Source organism: Miniopterus natalensis, chromosome 16, assembly GCF_054644295.1.
Source record: "Miniopterus natalensis isolate mMinNat1 chromosome 16, mMinNat1.hap1, whole genome shotgun sequence".
Classification (NCBI taxonomy): Eukaryota; Metazoa; Chordata; class Mammalia; order Chiroptera; family Miniopteridae; genus Miniopterus; species Miniopterus natalensis.
In genome coordinates, this window is record NC_142096.1 from 26,264,422 (window position 1) to 26,279,531 (window position 15,110).

Genomic DNA, 15,110 nt, shown 5'->3' on the forward strand with positions numbered 1-15,110 from the left:
TTCCTAAGAACAGTTTCATTGGAATGATAAAGATATGAATCAGATTGGAGAAAGTTGAAGTGTTGACGAGTGAATAGGAAATAAGGATTTGGACACAGCATGTGCAAATGATCACTATCATTATTGCCTTATGCGAAAATGTATCTTCTCCTCTAGACTGTGAGCTTCTTGAGGGCAAGGGTAAGTTTTCACCCACCTTTGACTAAGAGGGCAGCCTGCTGCTAGACTAGTGATTTTCAAACTACGCGCTTGCAGAAGTCCTGGGGCTTTAATTAGGGTGCTGAGCCAAAAAACTCACACAATAATAGTCTTCAGTAGAGTTTCAAGGAGGAAAGAAAAATAAGTTACTGGGAAGAAATTAATCTTTCTTAAACAGAGATAAAAGACTCCCCACCAAGACTGGAACCTGCCAATTAGCTCCCCCTCAAATAAAAGGCCCCAAGATATCATGAGAGGAATTTTAACTTTTTCTCCCCAATAAAGTAGGACATTTTCACCTAAAATGTTTCTCTTTATTCTCTCTGAAATGAGAACAGTTACTGAAACCTACTGTGTATACCAAAATAGCTGAAAATCTCCATATAGTTATCAGTTTATTTTCCACAATAAATCAATCTGAAAGGCAACATTCACCTTCCTTAAAATAAAACATGCCCCGCAAATACTAACAGTGGAGAGGAAAATCCACTTAGGGATAGATAATAGGACTGTGAACTCTTCTCAGAAACTCACCTTCTCAGGTTTTTCTCCCTTACACATAATGCTGCAAGGACCACTCTGACTGGTAGAAAACACACCCAGAACCCTTCCCTTACACCGCAGACAAGCCTGTACAATACTCACCTTGAGAGCACAGGGTAGCAAAAGGGACTGAGCCAAAAGTAACATTAAAACAAAATATCTGTCAACACAGGACAGGGGCAGTCTTGAAAACCCAATACTCAGCATTACCCCTTAGCAGCAGCCTCACAAGGACCAGCACAAAGCTTCAGTCCACCAAAGCCCCCTTGAGTTTGTTTCCTCTCTGAGGACTGGCCTCTTCCACACATGACTGTCACCATCAATTCCTACTTCCTAGGGCAAGGCCACATCTTCCAATAGTAAATGACCACATAAAGACAATCATTTCAACATAATAAAGAGAACATTCATATTTTTAAAGTGCACACAGTACAAAAGAGGCAAGGAGAGTGTCTTCTTAAAAGGAAAGATCTTGTATAATACCTGTTTTACAACCAAGAGGCGGTAACACAACTTGTCTAAAGTCAAAGAACGTGTGATGGAGCTGGATGTCGACCCATGTCTGCCAGACGCCACTCCCTGTGTTTTTCCTACTCTGACTGCCTGCTAGGAAGCACCAATACACCAGGAAAAAAGGAAAGAAAAAAACAGTAGCAAGCACCAAAACAGTGGTATTTTTAAAAACTAAAACAGCATACACATGTGTAATGTGTGTTCATGGCTGTAATTTTATATCACAGAAAATTTTCTTTCTTTAAGTAGAATTACAATTTTATATGATGCAATTAAATGTGGAAATATTTTACAGAATTCTAGAAAGAACATGGTATTCCAAAATTGAGAAAGGGACTAGGGAAAAAGCTTTGCAATTTAGTGCTCTAGAAAATGAAGAGCTTAACCTTGGAGCGTGGTTAATAACTAGCCAAATTTTTATTGTCTGTCTGTCTGTATGACTTCACTGAGTCAATCCATGGATCTAAGAGTCACTCAGAGAAATATTATAAAAAAATACTTTGTCAGAAATTTGATTCATTTTGTGGGCCTATGTATAGTTTCTCATTTCATTAAAAGATTTTAAATGTAATATTCCATTTTACTACATGTCTAGGTTCTGACAAAAAAAAATGCTGAATATTTGAAAAAATTGGATTCTATGGTAATAGTACCATTTTGAATAAAAATTTAGATCTGGAAGAAACTTAAAAATAAGTTTCTATTTTAACTACTCAGTTTTACAAATGGGACATTATGTCTCCATTGAGATCAGTACCTCTACTGACTGACAATGATAGTACTTCTCCCAGTCACCCTCTGATCAATGAAGTTTTTGTGAAGCCAGGAACAAATAATATCCCCCAAATGCTGGCCTCACCATCATATCTTAACTAACTGCTATGGAAATCATCACAAATATGTGCATCACAGAAGGGTATTATGGACACAAGAAGGTGTAACAGAGCCTTGTAACTTAGTTGTGAATCTAGAATGCATAGATAAAATTTCTAACAACACATGTACGTAAAAATGGAAAGATCTGGAGATAAGCATTCCAACATCCTAAACATACAGAATAAAAAGGAGAGCTACAGTTTATGAAGTATCAGGTATCAGATTTCTGCTATAAATTTTACATGCATTATTTTTAATATTTCCCATAAATAGACATCTATCAATTCCATTTTGCAGATGAGGGGACTTAAAGTCAGAGCAGTTAAGTGATATACTCAAAGCAAGAGGAAGAACTACGGGTGGGATCTAGGTCCTTCTGAATTCAAGACCCCCACTCCTCCCCTGCTGTTTCTATCTTGCCTTCTGCCAGGTTCCACTTCTCCCCACTTCTTGCTCCACCCACCTCCTCATCCCCCTCCAGAAAAAAGGATTTGATATCAAGAAGATGCTTTCCAACATCCAGCTATTAACAGAAATAGCCACAAGCATCAATTCACCTAAAGATGCAGCCGAATGAATTGCCCTAAAAAGTTTCACAAAGATTATTCAATTATTGGCTTGTTAAACCTATATAAGCAAAGAAAATGAAGGAAATGCTACAATATTATAAGATAAAAGACAGGAGTCAAGGGAGAAAAAAAGGCTGTGACAAAATGAGGACTTTATCTGACTCAAGGAATTGTACTAAAATATATATGTAACAATTCTAAAACCTACAGTGGGAGACAGCTAGGAAAATCACCTTATGTGGTTGTATTTTTCCCAAATTGGGAGTACCAAGAATGTACATAAATATCCATGAAGTTTTCTACTATGTTTTTATTTTTATGACAATCTAAAATTACTTACCATGTGAATATGTTAAATCATATGGACGATCATTATATAACTGATAACTAACTGACATTTAATTTCAGGACTTGCATTTACACTTACAATTGGATTAGAAACTAGTATTATTTTCATGTCTTTGATATCAAGTCTTAAGGGACAAAGGTTTTCATAAGTTCCAGAAAAGAAAAATGGGGGAATGGGGAAAGGGGGGGTGGCAGGTCTGAAATATCTTCACACAGCAAGTAGTAGTATATGAACTCAGTGGACCCCGGCCGAGCTCAGCAGATTGTAAACAGCGACTCTGTTAAAGCCAGACAACACTGCATGGAGCTATTAATTTAAACCTTATTTGGTAGTTTTGTTTATATTTAGTTAGTAAATCTGGTTTTGTTTTATAGATCCTAGTGAAACAAAAATCGTTCTGCGCTGAAAAGTAATTTAGTAACATATACTAAAATGGTTGTTTTTCATAAGGGCCATTACACTAGTTCAATTCTCCCATTATTTACATAATAAATATGGCTATAAAGTGTGGATTAAAAAATCATGCACAGCTTTTGTTTTTAAAAAGTTCTGCTGACAAATCAAAACTAAGCCCTACCAGTGGTTCCCAAAGTATGCCTCTGAGTGTAGCTAAGAACAGAATTTTTCTAGGTTTAAACCTAAATGAGAAAAAAATGTAGTGCTTTATTTTTCTATAAAGCTAAATTTTATTAAACTTGAGGAGTCTTCTTTATTATTAGATTATAAACTCATTGTTTTGTAGGCTTACATTTTCCTTTTAATTTCTGAAATGGCTGTGGTAATAGATGGTCACTTTTTTTCATGTGATGACAACAAATTTCACAATTTGGCAATTCTATGTCAGTTCCCTAGATTTGGGGGGAAATTTTTTTTAAAAATTGATTTTGGGGGGAGAGAGGGAAAGAGAGAAGGAGAGAGAGAGAGAGAGAGAGAGAGATCAATTTGTTGTTCCACTTATTTATGTACTTAATGGTTGATTCTTGTATGTGCCCTGACCGGGTATCGAATCTCCAACTTTGGCGTATTGGGGCAACACTCTTAACCAACTGAGCTACCTGGCCAGGACTGGGGGAAATTTTTTTTTTTTTTCTTTTAAATATATCTTTATTGATTTCAGAGAGAGGAAGGCAGAGGGAGAGAGAAAGTTGAAATATCAGTGGTGAGAGAGTTGTCATGGATCGGCTGCCTCCTGCATGCTCCCAACTGGGTATCAAGCCAGCAACCCGGGCATGTGCCCTGACCGGGAATTGAACCCTGATCCTTCTGGATTCAAGGTTGATGCTCAACTGCTGAGCAACACCCGGCTAGGCGGAAATTCTTAATAGTAGTACATGGAAATAAAAACCTCTAGGTACCACTGCCTACCTGTTATGAAATGGTGCATATATCCATGTATATATGTACATGGATATTCCACTCTGGCACTATGGGGAAAATTCATTCTGAGCATGAACCCCCCAATCAAGAAGTTCTTGTTTCTACCCAAAGAAACCGAACCCCCTCACCAACCCGTGTCTTGGTCAGGTCTAGGACAAAGAGTGAAGCCACAAGTACAGCCTGGAGACAGTGAGAAGAGCTATCATCTGGCCCCTAGGTACTACAAGTGGACATTCTGCAGAACCACCTAGAATAAATCACAGCCTAAAAAGGTTAATAATAATGATGACAAGTAATACATAGAGTACAGAAATCCTGGAAGACTAATGACAGCAATAAACTCTTTGCTACTCCTGCCATTGAGAAATGATGTATAATTGCCCTCCCCATGAAACTGGGGTTGCTTTGGTGACTAGTTAGACCAACAGACTGTGACTGTAGTGATATTCTGAGACTTCTGAGCCTTGAAGATTCAGCCTGAGACCCTGCAACCCTTCATCTTAGAGTCCTGAGCTGCTAATTATGTCTGACTACCTTGAAGACACCATACTATGAGGAAGCCCAACCTAGCCATGTGGAAAGGCCACATGAAAGAGACAATGAGATGCCCAGCCAGCCCTCAGCTGTTCTAGCCCCTAAGAGTTCCTGCTCATCCCAGCAGAGACCCCAGACATCACTGCTATGCCATATCCAAATTCCCAACCAACAGAATTATGAGATACAACAATCTGTTTAAAGCAATAAATAACCAGAATAAAAACTAGTAGTTTTTCCTAAATAGTAATAAAGACTTTAAGCAAAAATATAAAAATAAAAATAAAATGTCTTGAACTGTAAACCAGACTGACATCAGACACAAAAGAAGATTATGATGCATAAAGGTAAATTTAAACCATTCATTCATTTATCCAACAGATATTTATAACACCAGGATGTGTAAACAGGGATATATATGGGCTCTGGAGATGGTTTTGAAAAAAGTCCTGACTTCAAGAAACTTACAGACTAGAAAGTATTGTGCAGTATAGTGTTTTCTTATGTGCGTTTTAATATGTTTTACAAAAATGACATGATCAAAAATTCAGATCAAATCAAAATGTAGACCAATCTCACAGAGTGAACCAGGGTTTAACTTCCTCTATAACAGTGATTTTCAACCTTTTTCATCTCATGGCACACGTAAACTAATTACTAAAATTCTGCAGCACACCAAAAAAAAGATTTTTTTGGCAATCTGACCAAAAAAATAGGTATAATTTTGATTCATTCACACTGGACATCTATTGCTGTGTTGGCTGTTGTCATTTTCTATAACAATCTAAGGGAAAAGGGGTCAGTGCCCCTGATTAAACAGTCAGGTACGGTACAATTTAAAAATTCTTGCGGCACACCAGTGTGCCGGGGCACATGGGCTGAGAATCACTGCTCTATGAGAAGGAAGTGAAGACTGAACCAAACCCCACAAAAGGTCATTTGTAGTTTGTAGTATCAAAACATGTCTTAGTTAACTACAGTATATAATAAAACGTTTGGGTTCTCATTTCAGACTATAAATTCAGGGTATGCGTAACTAATCCTTTTTATTTCTTCTTCATAAAGTATCAGGTTAAAGGACCGTTTAAAGGTATTATTACAAATGTGCTGGGTAGACCTTTTAGTGCAGTCAAGATTCTGGGACCCAGAATGGGCACAGCAAGTAAGGTCAGTAGTTCCGCTGTTGTTTTAACAAGATTTATTTCTGTCTAGGTGCGCTACAGTTTAAACAAACACACTATTCCAGTGACTAAAATAATTTTAACTGCTTCTTTTATTAAAGCTTAGACAATTTAACCTTTCATAATATTATTCTCAGGGTTCTAAAATTATCCACATTTTTTTCTATTTTATTTGCAGTATTTCTCTATTCAATTTTCACATGAAGCTGAAAAGAACACAAATAGAAAAAATTATTCTACCAGGTATTTTTAAACACAGAAAACTGTTTGATCTCACATTGTAAAAGAATAAAACAGTAAATAAATATGTTCATGTATGGCCTCTTGGACCAAAGACCATAGCATGTCTTTAAATCATGAGCACCTAGCACAACCCCTCTGTAGAACGTACTTAGCAAATGTGTGTTGACTGATGATAATATATTTATTTCCCAGTTATTCTAACTGTGGCCAACAAAAATAAGTAATGTTATTTTCTGTCTCAGTAACTACTTAAGGCAAAGAAAAAAAGGATACGTTTTCAAAAGCGGTTACAAAGAAACAAACTTTCTCACTTTCCCTTCAAATCATTAAAAGAGGAGTGACCTGGGAGTATAGTTACAAATTCTATGTGCTCTAAATGTCACAATAATAAAGATAAGTGACAATATAACAGTAACCTAAATTACAAATGGTCTTGTGTTTATCTTTTCTCTCATAATTTTAATTACACGGTAACTTGTCAAAGTTTCTTTTTAAAAACATGACACAAAAGAAAGCTCTTAATGCTAAACAGTATTTGTTAATACTTTATCTAAAATATATTAAAAATGTCAAAATCGTTCTGAACAAGAACACAATTGGGAACTTTAAAATGATAATACTAACATTCCATTAAAAAAAGTAACAGTATCTGGGAGGAAGACACTCAAGAATATTTGAGTGAACAGGTAGCTCATTGTTTCTCTCTTCTAGGCTGGTCTAGAAGCCAACGTGGCATGAGACTAGGCATCAGGAGACTTGGCCGCCTTCCTCGATCTCCCTCTGAGGCTCAAGGCCAATCATTTACTATCTTTTGGCCTCAGTTTCCTCACTGGCAAAAAGTGAGAGTGGCACAAGTATCTCAGGATTCCACTTCAGCTCTAAAAAATCCTACCACCCTCAAATAATGGGCCATTAGTCTAAAAATTTGGGTTTGAAGACACCAGAATCTTCCATTTGCTTACTTAAGACAGTTATTTCCCTAACCTTACACTAAATGCTTTACAACTTTCAAACACCTACAGATAGATTACTTTCCTCTTGTTTTATCTTTACGACAATTCTATGAGATAGGCTTCTGCAATTACTACAGGCATTAGGCAAATGTTAAATGGAGGGTCAGTGAGTAAGGTTATATGACTTGATTAAAGTCACACAGCCAAAAAAAGCCTAAAAATCAGATCTCCTGACTCCCTGCTCAGTGGCCCAAATTTCCAGAAAAAGTCACTTTGAAATCCATAAGAACAACAAATAAATTATATACCAGTTAAAAAGAAAAAATACATATAGTGTTACTTTTATTTTTAAAAAATATGTATCTATTGATTTCAGAGAGAGGAAGGGAGAGGGGAGAGAGAGATAGAAACATCAATGATGAGTCACTGATCGGCTGCCTCCTGCACTCCCCCAACTGGGGATGGAGCCTGCAACCCGGGCATGTGCCCTGACCGGGAATCGAACCCCGATCGCCTGGATCCTAGGTCAACGCTGAGCCACACCCAGCCGGGCATAGTGTTATTTTTAAATGTCTACATTGTTTCTTTAAGTCGCAATGTCATGTGTTAAACTCCCTAAAATAACACAATTTTAGGTCTGTATGTCTCAAAATTATTTTCAGGATTTCTGAAATAAGAAAATCCCAGCGGCTTAAACATATTATAAAAATATTACCATATACCAAGGTTTCCTAAATTGATGTATATTCCTTGACAAAAAAGGGGCCGTTGTAGAATAAGCTTTGGAATATTTGTAGATTAACAATTCATATATGCTTTTTAGTTTAACATAGAAATTTCATAAATTTGTGGATCAATATAATTGCAGAATTAAAAAAATACCAATTGACATTCTAAAGCACTTTTGTTCCAGTGAGTCCATCTTGGAAAATACTTGTGCACATTTAAAAAATATAACCATTTGCTAAATAAAATACAAAATTACTTTTTGTATAATTTTAAATAAAGGAAAGTTATAGTTTTCCCTTACTTTCCAAGCATACATATTTTCTGAAAAGGTGAAGTCTCTTACAATTTGTACATTTAATGTGAGTGTTTCTTTTTATTTTTTTCTTAACAAGTTGCTAATCTAATATCATAATTTACAATCAACAGCAAGTTGGAATAGAGCTGTAGTGTACAGCCTTCTCATAATCCTAAAGCGTACTCTCAGTGACACAAATGAAATAATATTAAAAGGTATTTTTTAATATGTAGACACAATAAATCAAATACCCAGAACTGATACTGAAAAATATGAAGGCGACTACATTCAGACAAAGTGTATACTTTGAACTTGTACTAGCAATGCCAGGAATTGGGGGAATTGTTCGTCAGAGAAATAACATTTGAACCAATCTTAAACTATTATAAGGACCTGTGTTTAAAATTGGGAGCAAACATCTACACGTAAAGAGGTAAGTCAAATTATTTAATCCTTAAGCCCTAGTTAGCCCAATACTAATCATGTAAGTAACTACAGGTTTGGTTTTTGCCTATTTATAAAATAGTAGACTCTGAGGCAGAGGCTAATTAGCCAATCTGAATTTATTTTGTGCTCATGGTTTAATAACACTAGATGAATTTATTGAAGTCTCAAAAGAATGAGACATTTCTAACCCTTCCCCAGACAATTATGAGTTCCCTGATACAAACTAACGAAACACACTTCCGTTATAGTTTTGTCTAATAATGTTTAGCAAGTCCAAAAATACTTTTGAAAGCTTTTGAAAATGTAAGGCAGCTTAGAAACTTGAGCTGTTTTTAGTAATGGTATTTTAAAAATGGTATAACTTACCACTCCAAGCAAAGAGGTATGACTTGCCACTGGTAATCGTGGTAACATGGGAGACTGAAAAGAGCTATTTTGAGAAAATAAGAGATTGTGGGTTCTAGTCTCAAACCTCACCCTTCCCTTCACATATATGAAATTTAACGCTTATGTAATTCACAAATTAAATTCTCTTTAAAAATGAAAGCAATTACAATAAAATAAGTTCTGTATTTATTTTTTAAGTACATAGAAAAATTTTTTACAAATAGAAGCAGTGTGCCTACGAGTTTGTTCCCCCCCCAACGTTTTTAAAATAATTAAATTTGCTAAGATAACATTGGTTATAACATTATGTAAATTTCAAGTGTACAACTTTATAATGTGACATCTGTATACTCTATTGTGTGCTCACCACCAGAATTGTAGTCTCCTTCCATCACCATATATCTGATCACCTTTATAGCAGGTTTTAGATACTTCAGTTCTTCCTAATCCTTAAATGTTTATGCAGATCTTCCCTCTCTCTTTTATCCATTTTAGAATTTAGAAGGTAATTCCCTTAATCAGGCCATAAATAGCTCATAGATATAGAGTAAATTTCAAAGCCACTTCCTTCTCCACAAATACATGGACAAGTCATATTTTAAAATAAAGCACAGAATACCACAAAAAGACTCACAAAAAGGTATCAAAGTATAGCAAGCTTCACCAACCTATAGTTATTCTATTTTCAGCTATGGAGTAAAAGCCACGTTTGGGAAAATGAGTTTAGACTCCAAGTGCTAGATTAAGGAATAATATACAAGCCTAACACCACTTGAGAAATCATAAGAAACAGCATTTTTTGGAAGGCCATTTAAAAAGATGAAATACCCAAACTCCATGACAGAATCCTCTATGAGGAAAATAACAGAGCCCTGAAACACTGATTCGCCTTTGGTTCATTTCAAGTAAAACACTGAAGTCAGGGTCCTGAAATGTCCTTTAAATATGAGACTAAGCAGCATTTAACTTAAATGTAAAACAGGACTTTTTAAATGTGTATAATGAAAAAGACTGACATTTAAGCATTCTGAAATTGTTTCTCATCAATAGTTAAGTTCCTTTTGGGGGCAGTATTAAAATTGTATTGTTTTATGTGTGAAGATCATTGTATGATCAATGACATGCCTTGTACCTTTTAAGAATTTAACTGTTTCCCACTGATGTGCTCTCTTCAGTCAGCCTATAAAAATGCAGTCCTGGTCTGTAAGTGATGCCTCCTGGGGACATTTCCTTCAAGTTATGATTCCTTTTATCCAAAAGGAGGGCAGAAATGACACTACCCACTCCTGCACCCCTGGGCCATTTCATTTATTTACGCGCCCTAAATCTCTAGCATGTTAAGTAAATACTGGTGTGTGTAAAGTTTTGGAGTGGTAAGGATGACAGCACCATAAAGATATGTGACACTGATTTTAAGGGTTGGTCATGTAGCTTCTTGATAATACAAAAGTCCTTCTATCTATGATTTCTCCCTCTTTTATTCTGGCTATGTCTTTGGGCACTCAATACAATACCTCTAAGAAAAAAAAAGTGTTGAGAAAATGAGGTAAAATTCCGATCTCTGAATCTCACTCCCAGTAAAAGCACTTAAAAAACAAAACAAACAGAATAACCTCTCAGAGACCTAAAAGAAAATACACTAAAACACTAAAAGTGGTTGTGTGAGGATGGCGCCATTGTGGGTAAATTCTTTCGTGTCCACACCTTCTAAATTATAACCATATTATCAAGTTATATTTAAACCAAAACAATGAAAGATTGTTGAGAAAGTAAAAGAAAGTTAAAACTAATGATTATATTTTAACTATCCTGGGTTCATTTTCTATAAGACAAAAGGGAAGCTGCCTATAGAGCTTGACACGGTAAACAAATACAAAAATCTCTCGTGATTATTGCCGTTTTCATTGTCCGTGTGAAGAAAGGGAAAGGAACCAAGGTAATGAAAGCCATGAGTACACAGTCACAAACCAAAACCACAAGAAAATAATCTAAAACCAGGCTGTAGGAGGCAGGAGAAAAGCAAGAGTCTCTACATGAGAAGTGATTTTGCAACACTAATAGGGTAAACCCACATTCCTGCCACAAGCCTCGTGCTTTCAAATAGGCCACACAGCTGGCGGTCTTGAAAGCTTTCCAGCTAGGAACCAAGATAGTAAGAGAAATCAGTAGGTCTCAGGACTGGACCGAGCTCTAATCTGAGTCTGGTGAAACTCTGTCCTGCTGGGGAATAATATTATGGCAGTCAGAAACTCAGTTAAATAGATGATTACAACTGTTACAGAAAAGTCCTAAAGAAACATTGCTTTGAATGTGGGCCTCTTTAGTTAATAACAAACTGTCCTAAGTATTGAAAAGGACGTTTTCTATGGAGAGTCATCCCATAATAAATAACAGGGGGAATGCAGCCCCAGCTCCAGAAACAGTGTAGATGGACACCTAGAAGAAACTAGGTGAGTCTAGTTTCCTCTCAAAGTCAAAGCACCATGTGGTTCAAAAGAAAGTCTTATTAGATCTGGAGACTGAGCTTGGTTTTCAAGGGCTCCACAATTGTTTAATGAGCTATTTTAAAGGCAATGTTTTCACCAAGCCCCGGGAGTATCCCCTGTGAAACTACCTTGACCAACTCCAAGAAGCCAGACACCTCCCTACACAAATCCCAAACACTTGATCGCAATTCCCAAAGAACTCTCTAAAGCAGGATTCTGGTTTTCTTTTCAGAACATTCAAGAAATTACTCATCCCAAAGAGATTTAAGTAAGTACCTATAGAGCTGACTGTGCTACACCCAACAGGAAGCAGAACAGCATTCTTTCCTATGACGTTTGAAGTTTTCTGTTGTTGTACCAGGAATGCTTTTTCCCCCCTAGCTAGAACGTACTTCATAAATTTCATTCCTAGATAAGTTACCCTTCTTTGGGGGAAGGGTGGAATGACAAACTGAATAAATCTATCTACAAACTGCCAATTATTTACTTTATCACATCACCTAAATATAGCACTAAGAAAATCATCATGTTTTCCATTAAATCTGGTACACTGATAAGCTATACTAGCTCAGTATTTTTGGTATGGTTCTTACTGAAATCTGCTTCTTTCAAAAAAGCCATTATGCCTCTAGGTCTTAGTCAAGGCTATTAATACGAGTTCATTCCCATTATAAATATTTACTGATACTGAAGATAAACAGTAGTGATTATTATAGCACAAATGGCATAAATAAATGTTATAAGCTTCCTTTTCACTTAGCAGTATTCATTCTAAGTACAGAAAGCTGTAAATTTCTATAAGCAAGATGCCAATTATTATCGATTATAAGCAATACTGCAAGATAAATATGGGCATTTCCTAGCTCCGATGCTTGGAGTTAAGCACAGTTTTTCCTTTAGTGCCCTCATCCCCGAGAGGATTAAGGCAGAGTAAAATCCATACTAAGTTTTGGAACCCAAAGATCATAATTCAAATATTGACTTCTTAATGAACCTCTCTCTGCCTTAGTTCCTTGCTCCGTAAAATGGGAATGATGTATACCATGTTGAGTTTTTAAAAGAGTAAATTAAAAAACAAACCACATTTGTAAAGCACATATGGAAGGATCTGGCACATAGTAGGCACTTGATAATTACAGCAATTACTATAATCATTATTGACATTGCAGAGATCAACCAACTAACTTCTCCTGATAGCTGGAGAAGTGAAGTGCTCAGGACCTTCAGAAATACTTCAAAGAATCTGTTGTTTTAAAGATGTTTTCAGACTTGTACTTCTAGGTTCCACAAAGTCTAGATGACACCTCTGTCTTTAGGCTGTGTCATAGACTCTTCTATTAGGTACTTTCTTGACATTAGTGAGAGGTGAGCAGATATTCTATCACTACTTCAAACACTAGGACTGCCAATTACTGAGTCAGACTTAACTAATACATAAACTACTCAGACTATGCTAAACACTTTGGGAGGCTGTATCAGATTTTTCAACAGCTAGTCAGTGAGTATTTATTGAGTCCACACAGTGCATCCAAATGTGTACTGGAAACCTGGCACACACATCAATGATCAAACATGATCCCTGCCCTCAAAGAGTTTCACATCTAAAGGAAACACAGTGGAGATAAATGATGACAGAAAAAGACTTGATTTGGGGTGGTGAACACACAATACAATATACAGATGGTGTATCATAGTATTGTACACCTGAAACCTACATAATTTTATTAACTAATGTCACCTCAATAAATTCAATAAGAGGAACCGAGTAAATATTTGTTGATTGAAAATAAAAATAAATAAAAGAAAAACAAACAAAAAATAAATGAAAGAAAAATGTAGTAAAATCTACTATTTCTTAGCATAGCAGTTGGCTAAAGATGGTTATACAGAATGGTTGATGGACAACCGATATTAATTAGAACAGCTTCTTTGAGTCAGTTTTGCTATGTTTTAAAACAGGAGAAAATATAAGGGATGACTAACAGGTGAGAGGCAGTTATAAATATAAATTATGATTTGGACATTGAATGTAGCAACAGTAAGAAAGCACAACATAGACTAAAACGTAAATAAAATTATCTGGGTAGGAAAAGAATAAAATAAGCTAACTTTGAAAAGGTTATTGAAAAGGATAATAATAGTAGCCTAATCTGGAAATTTAATAAAATTAAAAAATGAATATTTGATACACTAAGTCCTTTGCTAATTATTCATCCTGGGGGAGAGAGAATCATTGTCTAGGGATACTTAATTTATTACCAAGACCAAATTTCTATAAAACAATGGGTAAATTAAATCAATGATTATATGGCTATAATGTTTTCTTACTCAATATTGCCTACCAAACTATCTTTTCCTTTCTGTTATTTGATATAAACCTTTGAGTTTAACTTTCAGATTTTCTAGGAAAAAATCAAATCCAAAAAAGGTCTAAAATTTAAAGAATAATATGTATATGTACATACAATTCAAATTACACATGGCAAACTAACAGCATGCCCAGAGCAATACTGATCTTCAGTGGGGATAAACAAGCTTGCTTCCCTAAGCAACTAGGGGTCCCACTTCTCAGGCCCAGACCCTCACTACCCCCATGAATGGGCCCACGTGCCACTCTAACTAGCTCTGCAACTGTTTTTGCTCCGCCTCTCCAAATCTGTCTTGCCCTCCATTTTTCAAGATTAATATGCATATGCCTAAGACACACATTCTTAGGATAAAATATACCAAGTAAGCTAGTGATTATTCCACTTCAAATTTCTCTACCTTCTCCATCTTATAAATATACATGTGACTTAACTCCAAAAGGACATGCTGAGAATCACTGGGTCAATTTGTGTCCAAAATCCAGTGCAAACTTTCACTCACTTATTCCCTATGAATTTATCAAGCACCAGAGGGTGCAAAAAAGTTGTTAATATTAATTATCCTTACCCTTATAGGATGTATTCTATAGATTAACAATCTCCAAAAAACAATCAATGCCCTTGTTACTCATTCCAAGAAGATAGAACTTACTCCACAGAGATGCTCGAATAGATCCCAAACTTGGTCTCCTATCTGGAGCAGCTCTTTCAAAATGAAGCCAGTTCTCCCTTTCTCCCCTTAATGAAGTTATTGGTCACTCTATTCTTTTCAGATTTTCCCTTTTAAGATTATAAAGTAAATAAATGTTCGTTTTGGAAAATAGAGAAAAGTTCTATAACAGAGAGAAAAATAATGTTCACCCACATCTCTGAAGTACCTTTTGTTAATAGTTTAGCAAATATTTTCATTTAGTTTATTTCTTTCAGGTATTTTTCTATCCATATCTTTAACATGATTAAATATAATTCTATATAGCAATTTACTACTCTGTTACTTGCCCTTCCCATTATCGCTGTTGCTATCGTAAGAGTATATCATCGTTTACTTAACCATTTCTCCCTGT

At 35.8% G+C, this 15,110-nt stretch overlaps 1 protein-coding gene across 7 annotated transcripts in view; it reads right to left on the reverse strand.

The window, feature by feature from the left end:
• The window catches only part of NCOA2 (nuclear receptor coactivator 2), a 248,316-nt gene that overhangs the window by 156,395 nt on the left and 76,811 nt on the right, over window positions 1-15,110 (reverse strand). The window lies entirely within an intron of this gene.